The sequence below is a fragment of the Syngnathus typhle genome, linkage group LG6 (assembly GCF_033458585.1).
Source record: "Syngnathus typhle isolate RoL2023-S1 ecotype Sweden linkage group LG6, RoL_Styp_1.0, whole genome shotgun sequence".
Lineage (NCBI taxonomy): Eukaryota > Metazoa > Chordata > Actinopteri > Syngnathiformes > Syngnathidae > Syngnathus > Syngnathus typhle.
In genome coordinates this window covers 4,833,319-4,854,204 of record NC_083743.1, presented here as the reverse complement: position 1 = coordinate 4,854,204, position 20,886 = coordinate 4,833,319, and the positions used below count along the sequence as shown (strand labels likewise).

The 20,886-nt window shown below is 42.0% G+C and overlaps 1 protein-coding gene and 1 long non-coding RNA gene across 4 annotated transcripts in view; one reads left to right on the top strand and one right to left on the bottom strand.

The window, feature by feature from the left end:
- Nucleotides 1–20,886, bottom strand: part of rtn4rl1b (reticulon 4 receptor-like 1b) — a 68,466-nt gene that overhangs the window by 14,426 nt on the left and 33,154 nt on the right. The gene's annotated exons all lie outside the window — the stretch shown is intronic.
- LOC133155546 (uncharacterized) overlaps nucleotides 1–20,886 on the top strand; it is a 69,912-nt gene that overhangs the window by 16,117 nt on the left and 32,909 nt on the right. For all 3 annotated transcript variants that reach the window (XR_009714691.1, XR_009714689.1, XR_009714690.1), the window contains exons 2-3: nucleotides 15,230–15,327; nucleotides 16,651–16,761. This is a non-coding gene — a long non-coding RNA (uncharacterized LOC133155546). The remainder of the gene's footprint in view (nucleotides 1–15,229; nucleotides 15,328–16,650; nucleotides 16,762–20,886) is intronic.

The following is a 20,886-nucleotide window of genomic DNA, read 5'->3' as shown; positions in this document are numbered from 1 at the left end:
CTCCGTTTAAAGCCTTTCTGAACCTGTCGGCCTCGCTTGCAAATCTCCTGAAAAGCTTAATGTTGATTTTTTTTTTTTTTTTTTTTTTTGGGAGAATTTAAGATCCAAGACAAGCAATCTGGCAACAGGCCGAACTTCTCCAGTGCCAGACGTTAATGGATCCCCTTTAATAGCAACTTTACGGCACTGTTGGGAAATGTTCCACTTTATTCTCATGTTCTTTTGGACCCATTTGTCATCTCCACGATGAATTTTTAATAACAACCACGGGAATTGGAGATCAAACTCGGCGGCGTACGCGACTACTAAGTTTCTTGGAAGAGGAATAGTGAAGACGGGGGGAAAAAAAAATCCTCTTTAAGTCGAAGCGCTCTACACTTTTCTCCTCCGAGGCTTGATTGACTGCAGGAGGATCTTCACGCTCAAACATCGCTAGTCATGGCACATTTCTTCAAGTATCCCCGTGCTAACACGTGTTGCGTTGTAGCAAGCTCGCATCCTTCAGGGGCGATAGTTATTGGGAAGAGCGACCGGTCATATTCTTATCTCTCAAGCTGTCCTATTTATTTATTTAATTTTTAGAATTATTTTTATTATGAGTCTATTTCTTTGTTTTATTTTTCATTATTATTATGTACCCATCTAAGAAAAAAAACAAAAGCAACTCTCAAGCTGTCCTATTTATTTCTTTTTAATTTGTAAAATTACTTTTATTAATTTATCTTATTTTTTGTTTTATTTTTCATCATTTATTTATATTTATATGTATTTATTTTTTCCATCTACCCATCTAAAAAAAAAAAAGAAACACATCAGCCTTTTATCAATCTTATTCCTCTATATAATAAGCACGACTGAAGGGATCGTCAGCCTTTGCAGGGCGAAAGTCGCCGCTGAGTGGCAGCTCACACCGATGTACTCACCCAGAGTGACTGCCGGCTGAACTCCATGACAAGTGAAGGCACCGACACTCACTCACTTATTCCTACTCCTACCTGAAGTGCAAAAACCTGCAGAATAATTCCGGGCAAAGCAGGACTTTGCCTTATAATATATAAATCATGAGCCTAACCTAAAAAAAATGAGCCTCAGCATTTTGTCTGCATTTTTCTTGATGCAAAGTAAGAAATGTTTGAGATTGCCGTCTGGACTCAACTTTCAAAGAGCAATTGCTTCCTTTCGAAATACGTCAGCGCCATGATTGATGTTTCTACGCCGTTTCACAAAATAGCTTTCATAGTATCATTTTTTCTGGCCTGCACTGCACACTCAGAGCCCAGAGTAATGTATATTATATAATATTATATCGTAATTATTTAGTCAATTACTGACGATTGGCAGCAGGGCTCCATCCCGAGCCCCCTTCAATTCTATAATGCAAACTGAAGACTTGTTTTATTTCTGATTGTACCTTCAATGCACACACAATTTTTTTTCATGAATAATGATTTTCTTAACTTCTCACACTCGCCATACAACAGAAAATTTTTTAAAAAAGTTAAATGGATGGTTGTTTCAACTCATCCACTTCGTTTTATTTGAAACGGGGGAAAGTGACGCTCATTTATCGACTGCGGGAAAAAAACCATTTGGAGCGATAGATACTTTCAACAACTGCCTTCCATGTTCTTTTATTGTTTGACTTCTCGTTCATTTATTCTTTTTTTCCCCACCTGTGGCTTGTTTGTTTGCCCTCGTCCTGTTTCCATCAGTGATTGTTCCAGTTCACAGTCTGTTTCTTATTTTCTACCCCGCTTGGGTTTCGAGGGCGTCCAGGTGTTCATCTTGTTGTTTTTTTTCCGTGTGTTCCTAAAATTAGGGCATCTTTTCCATTCTATCCTAACTGTAGAATGAATTTTCAAATTATTAGGGTTCACCCAGACTGAGAACCTGATGTATATGTCAAAATCTGTATTTCTGTACCAGGTTTTTGCAAATCTTTTTTTGCCTCGGTTGATTTTTAAGCTCTCCGCTGCATCACCTCCTCCGTGTGTCCGCTTCTTTTCTTTGTCTCAACAGTGTCTCTTTCCTTCCCTTCTAAATTGATTTGTTGGGAAGGATTTAAGTCGGATATATCAGCGAGAGTGTGCACGACTTGAAAAAGACTCCCGAGGAAAAGATTGGCCGGCGAGCTCAGCACTTTGTCATATAATGAGATAGCGAGTGATTTAAGCAGAAGATAATTATAGATTATACGTGTAATCCTCCTTCTCCAAAGGAAGATGAAGATACCTCGGCAAGATTAGCGCGACAGTTGCGGGACACCTGCGCTACATTTTGGTTGTTGTTGCTTTGTTTTGAAGCACAGTGGGTGGTTTGGTTTGGATTGTTTCCGTCCTCATTTACCTGCCGTGTGGTTACTGCTTGGTTGTGGATTTCTGCCAAGGGCTCCTGTTTTGTGGTTAACCCACAAGAGCGAGCGCATGACGGCAAGCATCACATTGCTGATTTTTTCTTTTTGTTTTTTGGTGGTTTGTCATATTTTCTGATTTAATCTTTTTTGTTTTATTGCATTATGGTAATAGAAACTCAAAATATTTGCTTTTAACGCATTGACTACCATTGACGGATATAAACGTCAAATGATCAATTTATATATTATATTACCGTAATTTTCGGACTATAAATCGCGTTTTTTTTTCATAGTTTGGGTGGGAGGGGGCGACATACTCAGGAGCGACTTATATACATATATATTTTTTTCACTTTTTTGGGCATTTTATGGCTGGTGCGACTTATACTCTGGTGCGACTTATAGTCCGAAAATTACGTTATATTATATTATATTATATTATATTATATTATATTATATATTATATTATATTATATTATATTATATTATATTATATTATATTATATTATATTATATTATATTATATTATATTATATTATATTATATTATATTATATTATATTATATTACTTTTCACAACACACAACTGGGAATGCATGTCTCAACAAAGAGTTTGACGCAAACAACAAAAATAATCTGACTATTTGGAGTCTTTGATTGGCCGCTGTCACTTTTGGATCATTCTTCTCGCACTTAGAGGACGTTGCGCTGGTCCTTTTTGAAAGCAGGGCAATGACGCTTTCTCACCGCGCAAGTGACGAGTCCCCCGAGAGCGCAGGGATGGAGCTAACTCCATTAATTGATCTGAGGGAGCAGCAAGGCTTTCAAGGGAGCCTGACTATTTTTGCTTTGAGTTACGTAATAGATCCTCTTTATGTGTGTGTGTATCTATGTGTGCGTTTGCACATTTATATTTTTATTAATGACGCTGCAGTCTGTCAGGGCTAATGACAAAGTACTGGTGGAGTGTTTTTTTTTTTTTTTCTTTTCTTTTCCCCAGCAGCACAGACAGAACGCCTTGATTGAGATTTCCCTTTGTTGCCGCCGATTGTTTTTGACAGGCTGCGCTTCGCCATTGACAGCCCGCTCCTACTTTTAGTCAATGTATCATTACTTTGGCTGTTTATCATCCGAAGCAAACGCTGACTTCATCTCTCTCTGGCTCTGACATCAATCTGTCCACATGAATATTTTTCTGACTCTCCAGGTTAAAAAAATAATAATCCAAGGCCCCCGAGAGTGAACACTAGGTGGCACTATAACAGTTACTCGGAGCATTTTTAGCTAACTACAATCCTGAAGGATTCGAAGTTATGCAGTACTCTGTGTAATAGGTATCACTGAATTGACCCACATAGCCGACTGGTATTCACAACTACACACACACACACACACACACACACACTCTTGCAGTGCTTTGACAGGTTGATGAATCTTTTATGTGTTTATCCATTTTAACTCCATGGCTAGTGTATTATTCAAGTGCTAGTGTGCAGCGTGCATTAACCCTCTCAGACGGAGACCAGACAAGCTCGGACAGAGCAAAGCACCCACTGGACCAAGCCCCGCCCCCCTCACGCCACTGTCCCCCCCCCCCCTTCCCCATCTCCGTTCGCCATATCCTGCCATCCATCATCTCTCATCATCTTTTCATGTGCCCATGTTTACTCGGGTTTCTCTATCCATCTCGTCCCCTTATCATTTCCGCCTCCATCTTCACCGTGCTGTCAGAGAACCCCCCCCCCCCCCCCCTCTTGTTCACGAGCCGTCAATCAACTTCAAACTGGCCGTCTGTCTTTCGGCCGCGCTTCCTTTGTGTAGGCCTCGCATCGTGGACGGCAAAGGCCAGACGAGACGGCTTTGAATTCCGCCGTCAGTCGGGTTCCTCGGTCCTGCTTGTTATGATCTGTGACATAAAGCGGCACCAAGGGCGGCTGCATGAAGGCACATTTGAATCATTATTTATAAAAAAATCCGACCAGGTTAAGAAAATACAACACTCGTTCCTTGCCAGCCCACTTAAAATCGTCTATATCCGTCATTGGCAGTGAATGAGTCACAAAGTCGCAAAACAAAAAAAAACACATCCGCAACTTTATATGCTGCTAACGATGCAGAGATGCTACGTTTCCAGTACCGACACCCGAAAAATGCACTTGATTTATTGTCGATGTGTTTTACACCAAACGTGAAAGGTCACTATCATTTTCGCTAACGCCCTAGAGGGCCCTCGGCGGACTTTCTCAGCCAAAAACACTTGACTAGCGATCCCTGGTGAACTAGTCACACGCCGACACGCTCGCCTACACACTCAAGTGCGGCGGCGGCTCGTTCCGATCTCATTTGCAGTAAAAAGGGGAAGCGGCCGTTACCACGCGATGAGCCGTACATTTCAGACCGGACGCTTATTTGATAAAAAACAGAAGAGTGTGTAGGCTGCGCGAAGCTTTATGCCAAGAAAATAATTCGTCGTAATTGAGGTTGTGCGTGCGAATCAATTCATCGCACTTAATTAGCAACATAAAATGAAGCACGCATAATGATTTGAATTTAATATGTGTAACTGTTGTTTTCCCTTCTCTCATATCTCTCCGTATTTAAGTCACTGACCGTTCCCAATGGATTTTACTCGCTGCAGTTTTTCGGAATGATTCTTTTATTTTGTCAAAGGCATACTCCATATTTTCAAAGTATTGCTGTCAATCATTTCAATAGTGTTACGACGAGATGGTGTATCATCTTCTGTTGTTTACAGGATTTCCTCGGGGGAATATTTAACACATTTTATGGAAGGTATTTTCTCACCTTGGCAACACCTCCATAAACACCCACCTTGGCATAGTTGCTATTAAGATTTGACAAGTTTTTGAACAGCTGTAGCTTATAGCCTCTGCAGCTAACAAGATAATAAAAGGATCCAGAACGCCAAAATTTAGCAGCATAGATTTTTTGGTGCGTTGACTTCAGATACGAACATTTATTTATTTATTTACAGAGGCATTTGACTTATATTATTATCATAACTTAGAAATGTCTTTTCTTCGTTTGTATCTACATCACAGGTGTCAAACTCAAGGCCCGGGGGCCAGATACGGCCCACCACATCATTTATTTATTTATTTTTTTAAATATTTGACCAGTTTTTACTCGTCTAATTTGAAAACGAGTTATTTGTTTTGTAGCTTGTACTGTGGCCAGGAGGGGCAGTACAAAATTTTCACAAGGTTGTGGCTTTCTAAATTCCAGAGGTCCTTAAAGGTAGCAAAAGTCAATGGGTTGTGTAAGTACTAGACAAGGCTGAGCTAAAGTTAAGAGCAAACATCTGCCGTCTGGAGACTGTCCACGCATCACCCACAATGGACGTTAAAAGGAAGATGAACAGGATTCATAGCGTAGCAATTTAGTTGTCCCTCGCTAAGCGAGCTACGGGCTAATAAGCCGGCAGGAGAGCGGAAGGAGAAGAGAGAAGGTGTTAAATGAAAAACCAGCCTTTCTTCAATAGCATCACTTTCTGAGCTTTATTGGATTTCAACCCTGATCTCTTCTTTCTGCTTCCTCTCCAAAAAGACAGATTTTTCTCATAACCTTTTAGCATACGCACAATGTCAAATTTAATCATCCGCCGTGTTGAAATCCCGCCGTACATGATTTCAGAATGACGGGGACATTATTGTTCAGTAAACGGCGTTTTTAACAAATTCATTGAGATGGAACGTAAACATCGTCATGTGCTATATCACTTTTTTTTTTTTTTAAATGGGACCCTAATGAGGACCAGCGTTACAGAAAAGCGACAGATAGGATGTTGAGACCTTCAAGTGCAGCTCCAAGACTCATCTCCTTATGTGACATATCTGCTGCGGGCTCAAATCCAAGCCTAATCTTATCAAGGCATGAAAAGCAGAGCGGGCGGCCTTGCCTCTCACTGTATCTGTTTGACCGGCTTTGCCTCATTCAAGTCCCTCCTAAATTCTCTGTGACATGCCTGAGTGAAGCGAAGAGAAAGACACGCGAGATGGTGCAAATGCTTCCCAGTTCGGTAATCCAACTGTAAATCAGGCCTTATGTTCAGTTACTTAAACAGAGTTCTGACTCACGGGCCTAATTCGAGCATTTGGCTCTGGCCTCCTCTTCTCTAAAAGATTCCCCTGTGGTTGAAGGTCATTCCCTTACAGCCACTTTCAATGGCTGGGAAACAAGTTCACACCCACAACGGCGCATACACCCCTATGCCTGTCTGTGAAACTATTAAAAAAAAAACTCAATCCACTTTGTGCTGGATTTGGCACCAAAATAGAATTCCGAGAGGTGGTACGGATGTGAACTTGAGCGATTGTTCCGTCCTACCGCCGCTTAAAGCCCGCAAAGGTCTAATTATCAGATGTCCCTAAAAGATTACCCCGTGGTGCGCTCGTAAATGAGTCCGGCCCGACAGCCGTAAATGTTAAGCCCGTTTGATATTTCCCATCACAAATCCTTCTGTGATCGGTCAACACCGAGGCCGCTTTTGAAATCATCCGGCTCCAGTCGGCCCGAGCCACTGTAATGAGAACTGATTAGTTAGGAGACGATAGTCGGAGTGAGGAAACGTCGTCCGTCCCTCGGATTAGCGTGATAAACATCGGGATTCTATCGGGTTGAAACGTTTTAATAGCGTGAAGTGGAATCACTGATAGGGCGGACCGAGGGAATGTGCTGACTTTGTAAAGTGCCAACTTTTGCTCCTCGTATCTGCGAGTAAAGGACTTCTTCCTCTCCTGCGGCACTTCCGAAGATGTAAAGGGGATAGTTGGCATTTTAAAATGTCTACACCTTAGCTTGGGTCTTTTTTTTTATTTTTTTAACGGGAACTCTTATTCAGTGACAAAGAGCACATTCCTTCTTTGCACCAAACAAACACATGAATCCTTGATCTATTTTTAGAACATTCATTCGAAACAATCTTTTTCCACAAATGCTGTGTTTCGTCTCATGGGACACGAAGAATATATTAATGCAAAGAATTTTTTTATTATTTTTTGCCTTGACTTCTCTTTTAAAGTCAGTTGCTTGGCTGACAATTACTTTAACATCTATGCTCATTTCCATTAGCTTGTATTTCATGTTAGAATAAAGCAAGTAGATGAAACGATATAATTTGGTCTACTTTAATTTTAGTGTCCCACGTGAGAAATAAGCAGTTTGAAGCAAGCATGCTCCAAATCTTCCGTGAGCAAGAGAACAGGAATCCTTTGAAATCTGTGCTGTATACATCTTTTAACAGGTGCGAATGCATTTAAAGCGCGCAAGAGGATTAAAACTGCAAAATAAAAATGTTATGGTCTCTCTATATTGCATATTTTCACCTATTGTGGGTGCGTTTCAAATGTATCCCCTGCGATCAACGGGAACTCGCTAATTAGCTTTACTCCTATATGCTAATGAGCTAACAATCCGTTAGCGAACTGACGCTAAAAGCCAAACCGAGGCGACTCGTAGGCACACGCGTGACCTATCAAAGCCTTTTGAAGCTTCCGAAAAATCCTTTCTCTTATAGCGCCCGCTAATGAAGATTTACGGCTGACGGTGTGTGATCATTTACATATCACAACAGGCAGCCTGCCGCCGTTGGGGGTGGAGAGAAGGCCGCTAACAGCTTGGTGGGTCTCTTGCGGGAAGCGTCAGCCACCATTAGCATGCGTGCATGGCATTAATTTGCACGCACGTGTGCGTGGACTCATTTCAGGCAGGTGGTCATATCTGTCAGCGCATGTGAGCAGGATGCCATTCATTCAAATGGAATCAACTCGTAATTAATCGCGACACCGTTAATGGTGTTGCGCCTTGAAAATTGCTCGAAAAAACGTCCTTGGTTCTCATTTGCATGTTTGCAGGTAAAACACGTGACGGGAATGCCGAGTACTGCACGACTTTTATATTTGTGCCGGCAGAGATGACGGGTTGTGTTTATTGAGCACAACTTAAGTGTGCAATTCCAGTGGGCTGCCTCTAGGGGGAAGCACTGTGTCTTAGGTGCAAGGTCACGTTAGCTAAGTGTATATCAGCACAATCTGCACTTTATCACACAGGTGCAGCGCACTCCTGTGATGATACGTCAAGATGACATCTCTCGTGGCTTGTTCGTCTTTTTTTTTTTTATGCCGTTGCAGCAGGAAGAGGGTCACGGAGTTGGAGGAGAAGGATGAATAATTAGAGCTATGTGACAAAAGTTGCAGCTTTGCGGTTTTGTTTTGCGCACATCCATCAACTGTCAAGTTCCCCCCTTCTCCGTCACCCCACCCCGCCCCCCCATGTCTAGACAGGCGGTTCACGATCTATGGATCACCCGCGGTGACACGCGCCGCTCAGCGGGGCGCCGCCGGCAATCACAAAGCAAGCAAACGAGCGCAGCCCTCGCCGGAGCCGTCACGGGTCAGAATATTAGGTACGCCTAGAGCCGGCCTGCACACAGAGCGTATAAAAAATGGATCCTCCAAAGTCTACGTTCATGCAGTTAATGAACGAGCTATAATCTCATTAAATGACATACCTAAGGAAGCAAATTCATGTACCTGCGCAAGCTCCCTGTTAGTGTGCCTGCTTTTTAATCAAAGCACATACAGCATAATAGTTCCCGTGAAGGGTTCGGATGGCCTTCCAAAGAAAGAAATAAGGGCAATCCAAGGGCAGCCATGTCTCAAGAGATGCGAAGACAACACATGAATTAGTGATAGTGTCGACACACACACACACACACATTCGCTTAACCCCTCTCTCGCCGCCATTTGTTGTCACATGACCCCAGGCACACTCCAGCCTCGATTCGCCGGCCTTGTTTGAGCGCGGGGAGCATGTTGACACACAATTAAAACTGCAAACAGAGATGTCATTTTTAATTTTTCATTTCGCCGTGTGGTTCGCTGGTGCACAAACACATGTTTTTGTATGTGTGTGTGTGTGCGGGCGGGCGGGAAGGGAACGGAAGGTGAGGAGGATCTCACATAGATTGCGTGAGAGGTTTTGATTTCCTCACACTAAAGGTACTTGATGATGATGATGATGATGTCATCCTGATATCTGCACAAATGTCAAATCTATAGCACTCCCGGCATCTAATCAATCCTCCTGATTTACCAACAATACTCATCAAGTCAAACGGCGGCCATATTCTCTCTCGGGGGTATTTTGTCTTCTGTCTAATTTCAGGGAGGTTCTTCGAGATCGCTCAACAATAGATAATACAGTCTTCCTATTTTGTTTCGTTGATAGGCGGCGTCTCCTCTCTGTTTTGTAAGCTCATGTTATTTTTAGGCGGCTCCTCACAGCCTGCCAGCCGTTGCGTAAGCGCACCTTGAAAAGCCAGAACAGAACTGGCCCGTTCGGATCAACTTTCCCCGTCGGATGTCTTTGATCGCTCTTTTTTTTTTAATTTGGGCGGTTCCGTGAGAAAAAGTCATTATTAATAATTGCTGGAGAGCTCAGGTATCTCAAAAGTGGCTTTGAGCAAAAGCAGAGCAGAAAGTAGAGCTGGTCTACAATTCCTCTTCTTATGTGACGGCGAGATCCAATCCGACCCTGATGATTGGTGAAAACCCGGCTCATAGAGCGACATCCTATGATCTTAAAAAAGAATGACAAGATTGGAGGATTAGATCCAACCCGCCGCCCAGCTCGACTGGAAGATGACATAGCGGCCACCTCTCGACCTTGCCTGAAGTGTGAACGCTCAAGAGCTCTATCATCATGCTCATATTTTTTAGAGTGATCAGGCGGGTTGGGTTAAGAGTCTTGTGCTCGCTTTCTTCTATTGGCTCATCTGTGACCTCAGGTGACGTCGCTAGCCTGTATCAGGGAAAGTTCCACTACTGCTACAAAATGGGCCAGCGACGTGATGGGAAAATGAAGCTTCGGATTTGCTTCATGAACCAGTTGTAGTTTTCTTTTTACTCCTTCAGATGTCACTGTTGGTTTAAATAGAGGTTTAAGAAATGACAAGTCGGTGTGTTTTCAGCCCATTATTGAACTGCCACCTAGAGGAGTCCAAAAATACAACTGGTTCATGAAACACATTTGAAGCTTCATTTGCCCAATCACGAGTAGCTCATCCTGCAGCACAATGCCAGATAGAGAAATATTCTCACATTTCACACGTATTACACCTTATTGAGAATTTTACTAGATATCAGGAAAATGAACTCCAATTAAAACGATTAACCGTTATTTGAGAGGTAATGGATACATTAGCGACAAGCTTGTCACCAAAAATTAGCGCATTGAAATTCGAATAAGACTTCTGTCTGCAAGGACATGAGTCAATATTGTGAGTAAAATATCCCCGTCTGTTTGAGAAGCTGACTAGCTTGAGAGACGCGGTGACAAAGGCTCATTTTCCTGCATCGACTCGGCGCCATCAAAAAGGCTGAGCTCACGCAGTCACTGGCTGTCAACGCGGGGCCAGTCGATTGTTGCGGAATAAAATTAGCTGCTAAACCAGCCCCGCGGTGACAAATGTTCACTTTTTTCCTCTCCCTTCTCCTCCTACCGCAGTGTTGTGTTGAGCTCTTTACATCTACAAGGCTATTTGCCGCTAAATAAAGATCAATAGCAAACAAAAGATTGGTGCAGATACGAGGACTCCGGGACAGTCGCGGCGGAACGGGCTTACAAGATCGCAATTGTGATTATATGAAAAAGGATGAGCGCATGAATAGTTAAAATGGACAAAAGGAGAGCAATAAGCTAGTGTACATATAACACGGAACACTTAACAAGGCAAAGTGATACAATTCTGCTAAGTCAGCAACATTTAGGCTGCTAGCCTAAAGCTAGATCCTGTTAGTGCTTTTATTTGTATTACATTATTGCTGCTTTTAGAATTAATTCATTTATTAATTTGTTGGATAATTTTGTATTATTTCTTTTGAAAGGCAGGGAAGAAAAGGATTTTTCTTTTGAATTATGAGGCAGAAGAAAAAGAATATCCAAAACATATATAAATATAAAAACGTATAACAAAAACTATTATATAACAAATCAATTAGATTAATCACATTTTGTTGAATATAGCGACACAAAAAAAACCATTTTTTCAAACAGCCCCGCTACACTGGTCGATTAAGCTAGCTTGTGACCACTAGCGACTTTGTAACTGTTTCTTTTACTGTTGTCATTTTAAACATTGACTCTTGGGAAGAGTCTCAGCGAGGGTAAATAAACGGAGTCGAGAAATTATTTTTGGGATTCAAATGTCAGAATAATTTAGCTCGAATCAGAGATGACAAGATGCTATCAAGGATGCGAAGCTGCTACGCTAAGTTAGCACCCCAATGTCGACAAGGACTTAAGAAAATGGATGGACTGTCACTATTTATTCCCTGTTAGCGCTCTGGTTCATTTGTCCTTAGTACCAGTCAGCTTGCCGAAACTCGGCGTCACCGCAATTGTAATCCACTCGTTTATTGGAGGCACCGACAATCTGTTTACTCGTGATAGCGGTTTAAAATGCAATCAAACGCGGCTAAAACCCGCAAATCTCTAAACGCTCAATACTGCCTTTCACAAGCGCTACACCTTTTAGCAGGCAGAGCTTTCACCGATTGAAACCCAAACATGCAGAAGCAAAAGCCTTTCCTCTTCTCAACAGGTACTCGAACGTGAGGCGTGAAATGGTCTCACTGGTCGATATCAATGAGCTGTCCTGGATGATAAAGGCTTAGAGTAGCAACTTTTCAATTTGAAGGCTTCCTCCATGGCTGGATGGAGCTTCCGGACAGCTCGAATAAAACGAACAGCATCAGATGAGCTCCGTGATAGCAATGCAGAAATCGCTTGATGTCAGTTCATGGCCGACATTGTAGAAGAAACGGCCTACATTCACCAAATGTGTTTTTAAATCCTACTTTTAGATGACAGCTGTGGCATTTACGATATTCCGTCGGGGATTTGGGAATTCTACAAACAGTGGGACTGTTGTGTTCTCCTCGCTATGGCATCAGAAGGGCCGTTTACCGTTTTGAACTGAAAAAAGCTTCAGCCGTTTTTATCTCCATGCGAAAAAAAACAAAAAACAAAAGACAGTAATTTTCTCCAGTAAAGTGTTCTCGGAATCCACTTAAAACAAGACAAAAACATTTCCTTAGATTTCTTCTGCATCTTGTTTTAAGCCTTTCTTACCGATTTTACATTTTTATGCGGCGGCTGTTCCTGAAAATGGAAAACACAGAACTCGGCACTGATATTCAATCAGTCCCTGCGGGGGTGATGTATGAATGGGACTAAACCACCGAGGGGGGGGGGGGAGTTCATAGCAACTGATCGATATAGGCGAGCATAAACATGCCTTCTTCTCAGTTTTGAGAAATGACTAAGCAGTCCTTCCATCACAAGTCATTCCGTAGACACTCGCTTGCTTCCACAGACGTCGGCGTGATTATCTCTGACGGCTCGTGGCAGACTTCGGATCGAAAGTAGAGCCGTCTCGAGAAAATTGAGAAGCTCATCAAACGAGCCGTATTCGCAGCTAACGACGAGCCAGCGTGAAGTCGGATGGTAACGACTGCGATGAAGAGACGAAAGGCCCCATTACGTATCGTGACGTCCATTTCGTGACAAGTTTAAAAGCCATGAAGAGAAAATATTGCATGTCATCTTCACTTAAAGATATGCGGAGAAGAAATGATCTGGTTCTCCATGCAAATCTTTCACTGGGCCCAATTATTGTCTATTTATTGAAAAACGACTTCTGAATCGGAGTCCACTACGATAACGAGTCTCGGCTATAATTAGGCCAATGAATAATTCAGTTTGTCCCCACCCAAAAAAAAAAATTCACGTGCTTGCTTGCTCCTCACTCTGTAAAAACGATAAGAGACGTGATGAATGAATGATGAAATGTGCCTCGGGTTCTTTTGAATAGGACCACATAGAGAGAAGGACTTGTTTCTATTTTCCTGTAGGGCATCTTGGGTCGAGGACCACATGCGGTTTGTGAATGAAAGGCTCAGTCCTTAATGGTCAAGGTATTCTTTTTTTTTTCGGTCGTATACCTCGTATTTTTTTTAGGCTTTTGTTACCATGACGACAGGGCTTATATGTTCAAGCTTAAAACACTTCAGAGGCAATTGTTGCTCTCTTGTCGTGATTCAGTCCAACAAGTACACGGCATGGAGACGTGAGCACATGCATGGGCCGGTCTCTGATCCATGCGCCTCGTTTACATTTCAACCCGCCGCCAGACTGTTTCTGAAGGGCGGGGAGTCAAGAGTCGGGAGTCTTCCCCTTTGGGTAGTGAAGCGATTAACGTTTGAAAGATCCAATCCCTTGCATCACACCTCGCAAAACCTCCTCTGTGGGAACCCGCCCTTCGCTCCCTGTTTCTTCGGCTTTTCTTATCTTTTTTTTATTCTGCTAGCACATCGCCCTTGCTCAAGCCTGCCAAAATAAGGCGTTTCCTCGATTGCTCATGAACGATCGATTCGATATTTCTTCCGAGAATAAGTTTGAATCCAAATTTAGTAAATAATGAAATAAATAAAATTTAAATAATTCAATCAATTCATTCAAAGTAACTCCAAACAGTTGTCCGAGCTATCCTCACAATATTCACATTAACTTGAAAGACATTTTAATGTCATTTGTCCTCTCCTGAACATCCAGAAAATTATGAATCCCACTCAAGAAGCTCAGGTCAAATGTTCAATTCAATTCCACATAAGCTATATCAATCGCTTTGCCAGGCCATAACGGCTCCGCGTTCATGAGCGCATGTAGCATGTTAGCAGTTAGCATCATGCTTGCAAAGCTTCCTCCTTCAGTCTTATCAGGCGAAGGGCAAAGGTTGACTCGTCCCAAAGCAGAAGTAGAGCTTAAGTGACAGAGTGCTAATCCTCCTTGTCCGAGTCCTCTCCGGTAAACATCACTCCTGCACAACCGAGGCGATATGTGTGCAACGTACGCTGCTTCCGTGTGTGTGTTATGTTCTCGTATTAAATATTGGATGGGAAAAGAGGCTTTTTCCTATCGGCACACAGCAGGAGAATTTCAGAAAAGCGAGGTAGAGTCTGTGTGCACTTAGTGCATCAATACAAAAAAAAAAAAAAAAAATCCCACAAAGATGTCAAGTCCCAGATGAAGGTGAAGCCAGCGATTATTGTGCAGCAATTCAAACGGCACGTGAAAGCTCGCCGGCAGCCATCGCAAAGTTCTAAGGAAAACTCTCAAAAGCTATTTTCAATCTAATGGCATTTAATGTTTTTTTTTTTGACTCCGTCGTGATGGTCGTCACGATTCAATTTCTTGGCAATTCTTAAATGACATCTTGAATTAAAAAATGCAATTTACCACAAAACTGGAATTAGATGGAAGACGATTTAGGAAATGTCATTTCCCTGCTACAGCCAGTTATCGAAATATAACAAGATACAAGGGCTCGATAATTCTGCCTTGATGAAAATAATGATCGTCCATTTTGATTGACACTACCAGGGAATTAGTATTTGTGTTTGTTAAATCAAGACGGAGAACTTTTAGCTCAGATTAGATGGACATGTAAACACCCTCGTTCGTTCCCTCGGCATTTTGAATGGAATTTTGCACAAGCGCTCATTAGCCAGATGAACTTTCCTTGTTTGCATCTTAATGAATCGATTTAGAGAAAGCAATTTAATTAAAGCAATGAATAGGTTGGAAAACCCTGAAAATGAACATCAAACTTGTCTTCATAGAAAGCATAGAAAATATTTTTTGCAATTCAGCTTAGGGGGTTGAACAAGATTTTTTTCATTTTTCACCTCTTGTTGATTTTGGGTGTAATTCCACTGTATATCACTAGATGGCGCCAGACAAACAAATACTCATTTGCTGGAATCAAAAGACATTTCAATGCCGATTGTGTTTCCAGGTAGATGCCCTGATTCAGTATTCGCTTCCATTCATGTGTGCTAGCAAGTGACCCGCATCATCCACTTCTCCATGGTTGGCGTCACCTTTGACCTTAAGGTAATCGTGCCATTACAGAACGATTATGTGGCTATCGTGGTATGACAATGTGCTCGTTACTGAACCACATCGCCTGCGGAGTCCCACGTATGTGCTACGCTGCTCTGTTTGGAGGTGTTGATTAATTTTCTTACTCCCCACGTCCAAGAAGTGCTTTTGATTGTATTGTCATCAAAAGAAAACAAATGTGACATCCGCCATGCAGGGAGAAGGAAATATAGTTGTTTGTCACCTTTCAATGGCATTATTGAACAAAATTAAATACAATTAAATTATTAATAAAATTAGCTGACCTGACGCCGCCACTCAACACGCTAACATTTTAACTCGGCCAGCCAACCTTGACTCCGCCCAACATCACCAAAATCAAGATAATCGTTGACGGTAATTATTCACTGAATTGGACTTTGCATGCTCGAATTAGGGTTAATCAAAGTTTAAACCCATTCGCATCCCTCAAGGAGTCACTGTGGGGGGATCAGAGTTGGAATCACGATGCGAGACGAGGTGAAGCTGAGAGAGGACGAAAGGAGACACGAAGGGTCAGAGACGGACAAAAGTATTGGGACACCACATTGCCTGCGTAGTTATTAAAAAAAGTTTTGAAATGACTGATTGACCCTGTCCAAATACTTTGGACTAAAGTGTGCATCTGTTGAGTCAGGAGTCTACAGCTTCCATTAGTCGTTCCCCCACTTCACACCGCCCCACTCATCCATCTTTTACAACTCAGAAGGAGCTGCAGAGCGCCTCCGAATATTTCGGCCCCGTTTGACAGTTTGCCTAACGCAAGGAGGAGGCTGCTATTTTGCCAGACAATGCATCAAAGAGCATGTGACCCTCACGACCCGGCGGGGGGTGGATGTGGAAAGTTAAGACGACTTAGCGGGCATTGAGCTGGCCCACCCTCGTGCTTGTGTGCGGGCATCCGCCTGACAGTTAACCCACGCAGTACTTCGATACACTCCATCCCAACACAAAATATGAAACCCCCTGTCGACCTTGTACGAGACACCGTCTCACTTTAAACTTTCACCGTTGATTTGTAGATCTGTGACGCGCGTCGACTTCCGAAGAACTCCAATTATAAAATGATAATGGAAAGCAAATCAGTCTGTTTTCTTTGAAGTCAAGCTATTTATCAGGTTTCGATATAATTTACAATTCCGACGACTCGCTTAAAAAAACAAATGAGTGCATAAACTGTAGATGTTAAAGCCCAATTAGAGGCAGGCAAAAACAAAGACGACCTCAAGAGAAATGCAATGAAGTCACTTTCCAAACACTATCAATGTAAATAATTGGCTCTTCTCTTCCTTTCAGGCCCAGTTAAAAACAAACTGTTTGTTCTTAAGTGGACCCGACGTTTAAATTGGTGTTGGAAGCCGCTACAATCATGTCATCATGAAGAGATGCGCCCACCCGTCTGAAAAGGTGCCGACCGCCATTGTCGAATGCAACCACTTTGGGGCTGCCGTGCCAATTTGCTTATCAGCTTTTATGGAAAACTGTTGGGCGTTAAAAGGACAAATTGCTTTGCTCCCTATTCTCTGTTGTGTAAAAAGGAACTAATAACAAATACTTTTCAATTCAATCAATCTTCCTTCAGTGAAATGAATAGAAACTCAAATAATGTCTTCTAAAAATGCATCGAAAAAAATTTACAATATTTGCCTAGAACAATATTACCTTACATTATTGTACTTTGTAAAAGCACACAATAATGTCAATTAAATAGAATAAAAAATATTGTAATTTTAAATTCATATTATCTCATTGTTATATGATCTGTCTACATGTTGCTGCACCATTTGTGTTTCTGTTGCCTAAACGGTACCAACGACGCCCCGTAAATGCTAACTGTTAGCCCATGGAATTTCACATTGTAGCGTTAAGCTAGCGGAGGCTACGCGGTTGTTTCAAATACACAACATGCCAGCTCTGCTCGCTTTGTTTTGAGTTTTACTTTCACAGTAACCTGCTGAGAGAGTCAAAAACACAGCTTGAAGCCTCTTTTGGGGAAGAATATTTACAAGTGTTATCTGCCAAACTGTTATGCAACTTTAGTCTTCTGCTACCATAAATCGGCTTTAGCATGGCTCGTATCATCTCGTCTGTTCCGAATGTTACGGTCGCATCATTCAAACAACCAAGCAGGCTCCAAAGTAAAGCGAAGAATCAGATGAAACTTGAAAGAATTGACAGTAAAGGTTGAATGTATAACTATGATGAATCATCAGCTGGAAAACCATTTAAAAGCAGCCAGCAAAGCAGAAGAATGGCACTAATGGTGTGTGGCGCTATCAATTAAAGTCGTGAAGTGGATATGGAAGAGTGCAAGAAGGTGTGCCGGCCGGGGGCACAGAAAGATTAAAAAAAAAGTGATTAAAAAATGACGAGAGGCCGTTTTGAATTTTAAGCTCCATTTTGTGAAATATTTAAGGAGACACCTTGTATTTTTCTTTCACAATAATTATTCTACCGAGCAACAACGTAGCAACATTTAAGAATCGAATTCATTACGCAAACTAAACTCATTTCCCTCTTGTAGTGCTTCCTAAAGTTAAAGTCCCACAGCTACAGTTTGTTTGTTTGTGTGTGTCCATGTGTGTGCGCGCCAATTGTATCCCCCTAATCGCTTTATCTCATTTTGCAGTGTTAATACGCAATGAGCTGCTGAATTAATTTTCACACCACCGGCGACACAACTGGGTGGCGGCAGACGGCCATCTTTAATGGGCGGAGGGGACAACTGGTCCAGTCGAGCGCTGGGAAAAGTCCGCGCGCGCTAGCAGCTCGTCACATGGCTTTTATTATAAATGAGCGCGGCGCACAGAGGGCAGCTGTACCGAGCCAGGGGCAGCTGGATAATTTAGAGAGTTCCGCGGACCTCTTTGTCCGTCCCGCTGTGTTAGCTGAGCTAGCAAAGTGGCTCTGTGTCGCATGATAACGCGTGCAAACGGAAAGTGTGTGCTCGCATGTTTGCGGACTCCTGGAAAAGGAAATAATAAAACGTCCGTACGCGGCGGAGAGACGAGAGAAGCCTACGATTTCCCAAAAAGTTGTTGCATAATGCATTGTGACGGCCTCAGTGTTGACACCTCATATAGGATGCTATTATGTTGAATAAATAAAGAGAAATGGAGCGGGGAAATGAAGCGGTGGACCACAAACAAATACATTATTCAACCTGCAATCAACCCAACGTACACTAAAGGTGGCGAGTCGAGGGCGGGACACGATGGCGGAGATTGTTATTCCTCTTTTTGACTTGAGACAACTATTGGAGTATAAATTAAGGGAAACTTTTGCTTTCAACAAATTCAACATTCAAAGAATGCAGATAAATGGCCACCTACTGGAGACAGGTGGAAATTCTCAAAAAAAAAATCCTGAAAATAGCCAAATCAATTATCTGCGGGGGCAGTGCCCCCCCTGCCCCCTTCCTAGCTCCGCCAGTGGTTGCCATACTTTCACAGTCGTATCTTGCTGAAAGGATTTTCCTGACTGTGTGCTTATTCTTGCGTGTGGAAGACATTCTGTTGTGGGCGGATTTGTCAGCGGGACCCGTGACCCGAGTACCACTTCATAGCCTTACTGGGATTTGTGCCAAAATCTTTGGGTGTCCTCAAGAAATAATAATAATAATAATAAAAAAATTCCTGAAATTTGCCTATGTTGCACTATTTGGAGCCCAATTCAAATCAAACTGCAAACACCACAAAACCGCACAGAACCATTTTCATTTTGTTGCTTTCACGTTTGAGAAAGTCAAGACACGTGCAACACAAGAAGGAACGGCACAATGATGATCTGACATGATTGATGATTTGGCTGAGGCCCAGACAAGGAGAAGGGTTAGGGTTAGGAGAAGGCCAATTCTCTGTAGATTCATTTAAGCAGTGAATGTCAGCGGCGACGTGACGATCAACAGAGTTGAAGAGTGAGATCACGTGGAAACTTGTGATTATTTGACTTTCTTTTCTTCGATACTTTTCAAAAAACTGCAGATAGTTCAGTCTGACTTTCTCCGAATGGAATGACATCGCAAGTCCAAGTGGCCATTTTTTGATTCCATGATTTTTTTGAATAGCGAGTATATCCAATCTGTTCGCCGGCGCATATTTGATATTTTTCATCATTTGGAATCATCTTCTGATTCCAAGTGTTATTTTCTCTCATCACCGCCATTAGGCATCTTTTAATAGTGTCATTTGAGAGCAAAAACATTGAAATGATGTCACTTGAAGCATGAAACGTAAAAGCAGACAGCTCTTTCATGGCTGAGCTTTTTTTTTTTTTAAATTAATTAGCAGATTGGGAACTCATCTAAAAAAACAGCACAATTACCTGAATGTAATACGAGGCTGGAAGAGAATAGATGGGATTGTTTGGAGGATTATCTGCCTGCAGTGAAAGGAATATGATTTTTTTTTTTTTTTTCTCCCAGCCGGATGTCATTTTGAGACACGTCTGGGTTGAATTGGAATGTAATATAGGCCAGAGTGACAATTCAAGTGGCAAGTGCGCCCCTTTCGAAACCATGAAGGAGAATATTACGGCGCTCCTCAAAAAATGTTGAGACTTACTCAAAAGTGGGGCTACTAAATTAAATAAGGGTGTAACTTTGCTGCTCTGTGACAGCCAATGCTAGTCCAATGATGCTTGGTGGTGTTATTCCACTTCAGGCCACTAGGTAATCGAACCAGTCGGCCATTTTGTGCAGATTTTTTTTTAAAACGCATTAGCACAACATCAACCCTGTATGCACGCAACTAAATATTTAATCATATTTTTAACTGTTCTTCCTGTTTAAAATTTACACCATCTCAAATGAAATAAGTATGTCGCCATCTAGAGGTAGACATTGAAATTACACCCAAGAGCGTGACTCAATTCCTTTTAAAAGGCTCATGAACTCCCGAATTTCCCTCACGTCGTTATAAGAAACCCATTTGAAATCCACTTCCATCCAAAATCCTAAAAACAAGAACGTATTATGTATGAAATCAGAGCAGTTCATCTGTTGGTTAATTACCCCGCTTGTATTTATACGATGGTTGTGCTGGGTCCATCAAATATTCAGCGCCGTTTCAAACCGTCGCGCCGTGATCCGGAGAGACAAGCCCTCCTTAAAAAGCGAGGTCATCTATCAGCTATCCAGCTAACACCTGTCCCAACACTTTTGATTCAATACGCAACGTCCTGTCTGGCCTTGCACTTGACATGTTAAAAAAAGAAATAATGGAGATGTGGGAATTATATAACCGATTTTAACATTTTAATTCCTCAAGGTCGTATTGAATGTCGGAGAGTCGCGTTTTCCTCAACATCCTGTCTGGAGAACAATTCGAGTCCTAAAAAAATCTTTCCATCTGATTCAATAGCAGTAATTAAATTCCATAACAATCCAGACATAATAACAAGGAGGTTGCTGGTGTTAGTGGTGATTGGACTCGTAAATTACGATCAAGACCCCCATAATGTGGCTTGGTTAGCAATGAAGAAATAATTTCCTGAGAAAAGATTGTTCATATAAAAATGGAAGTGAAATCCCCT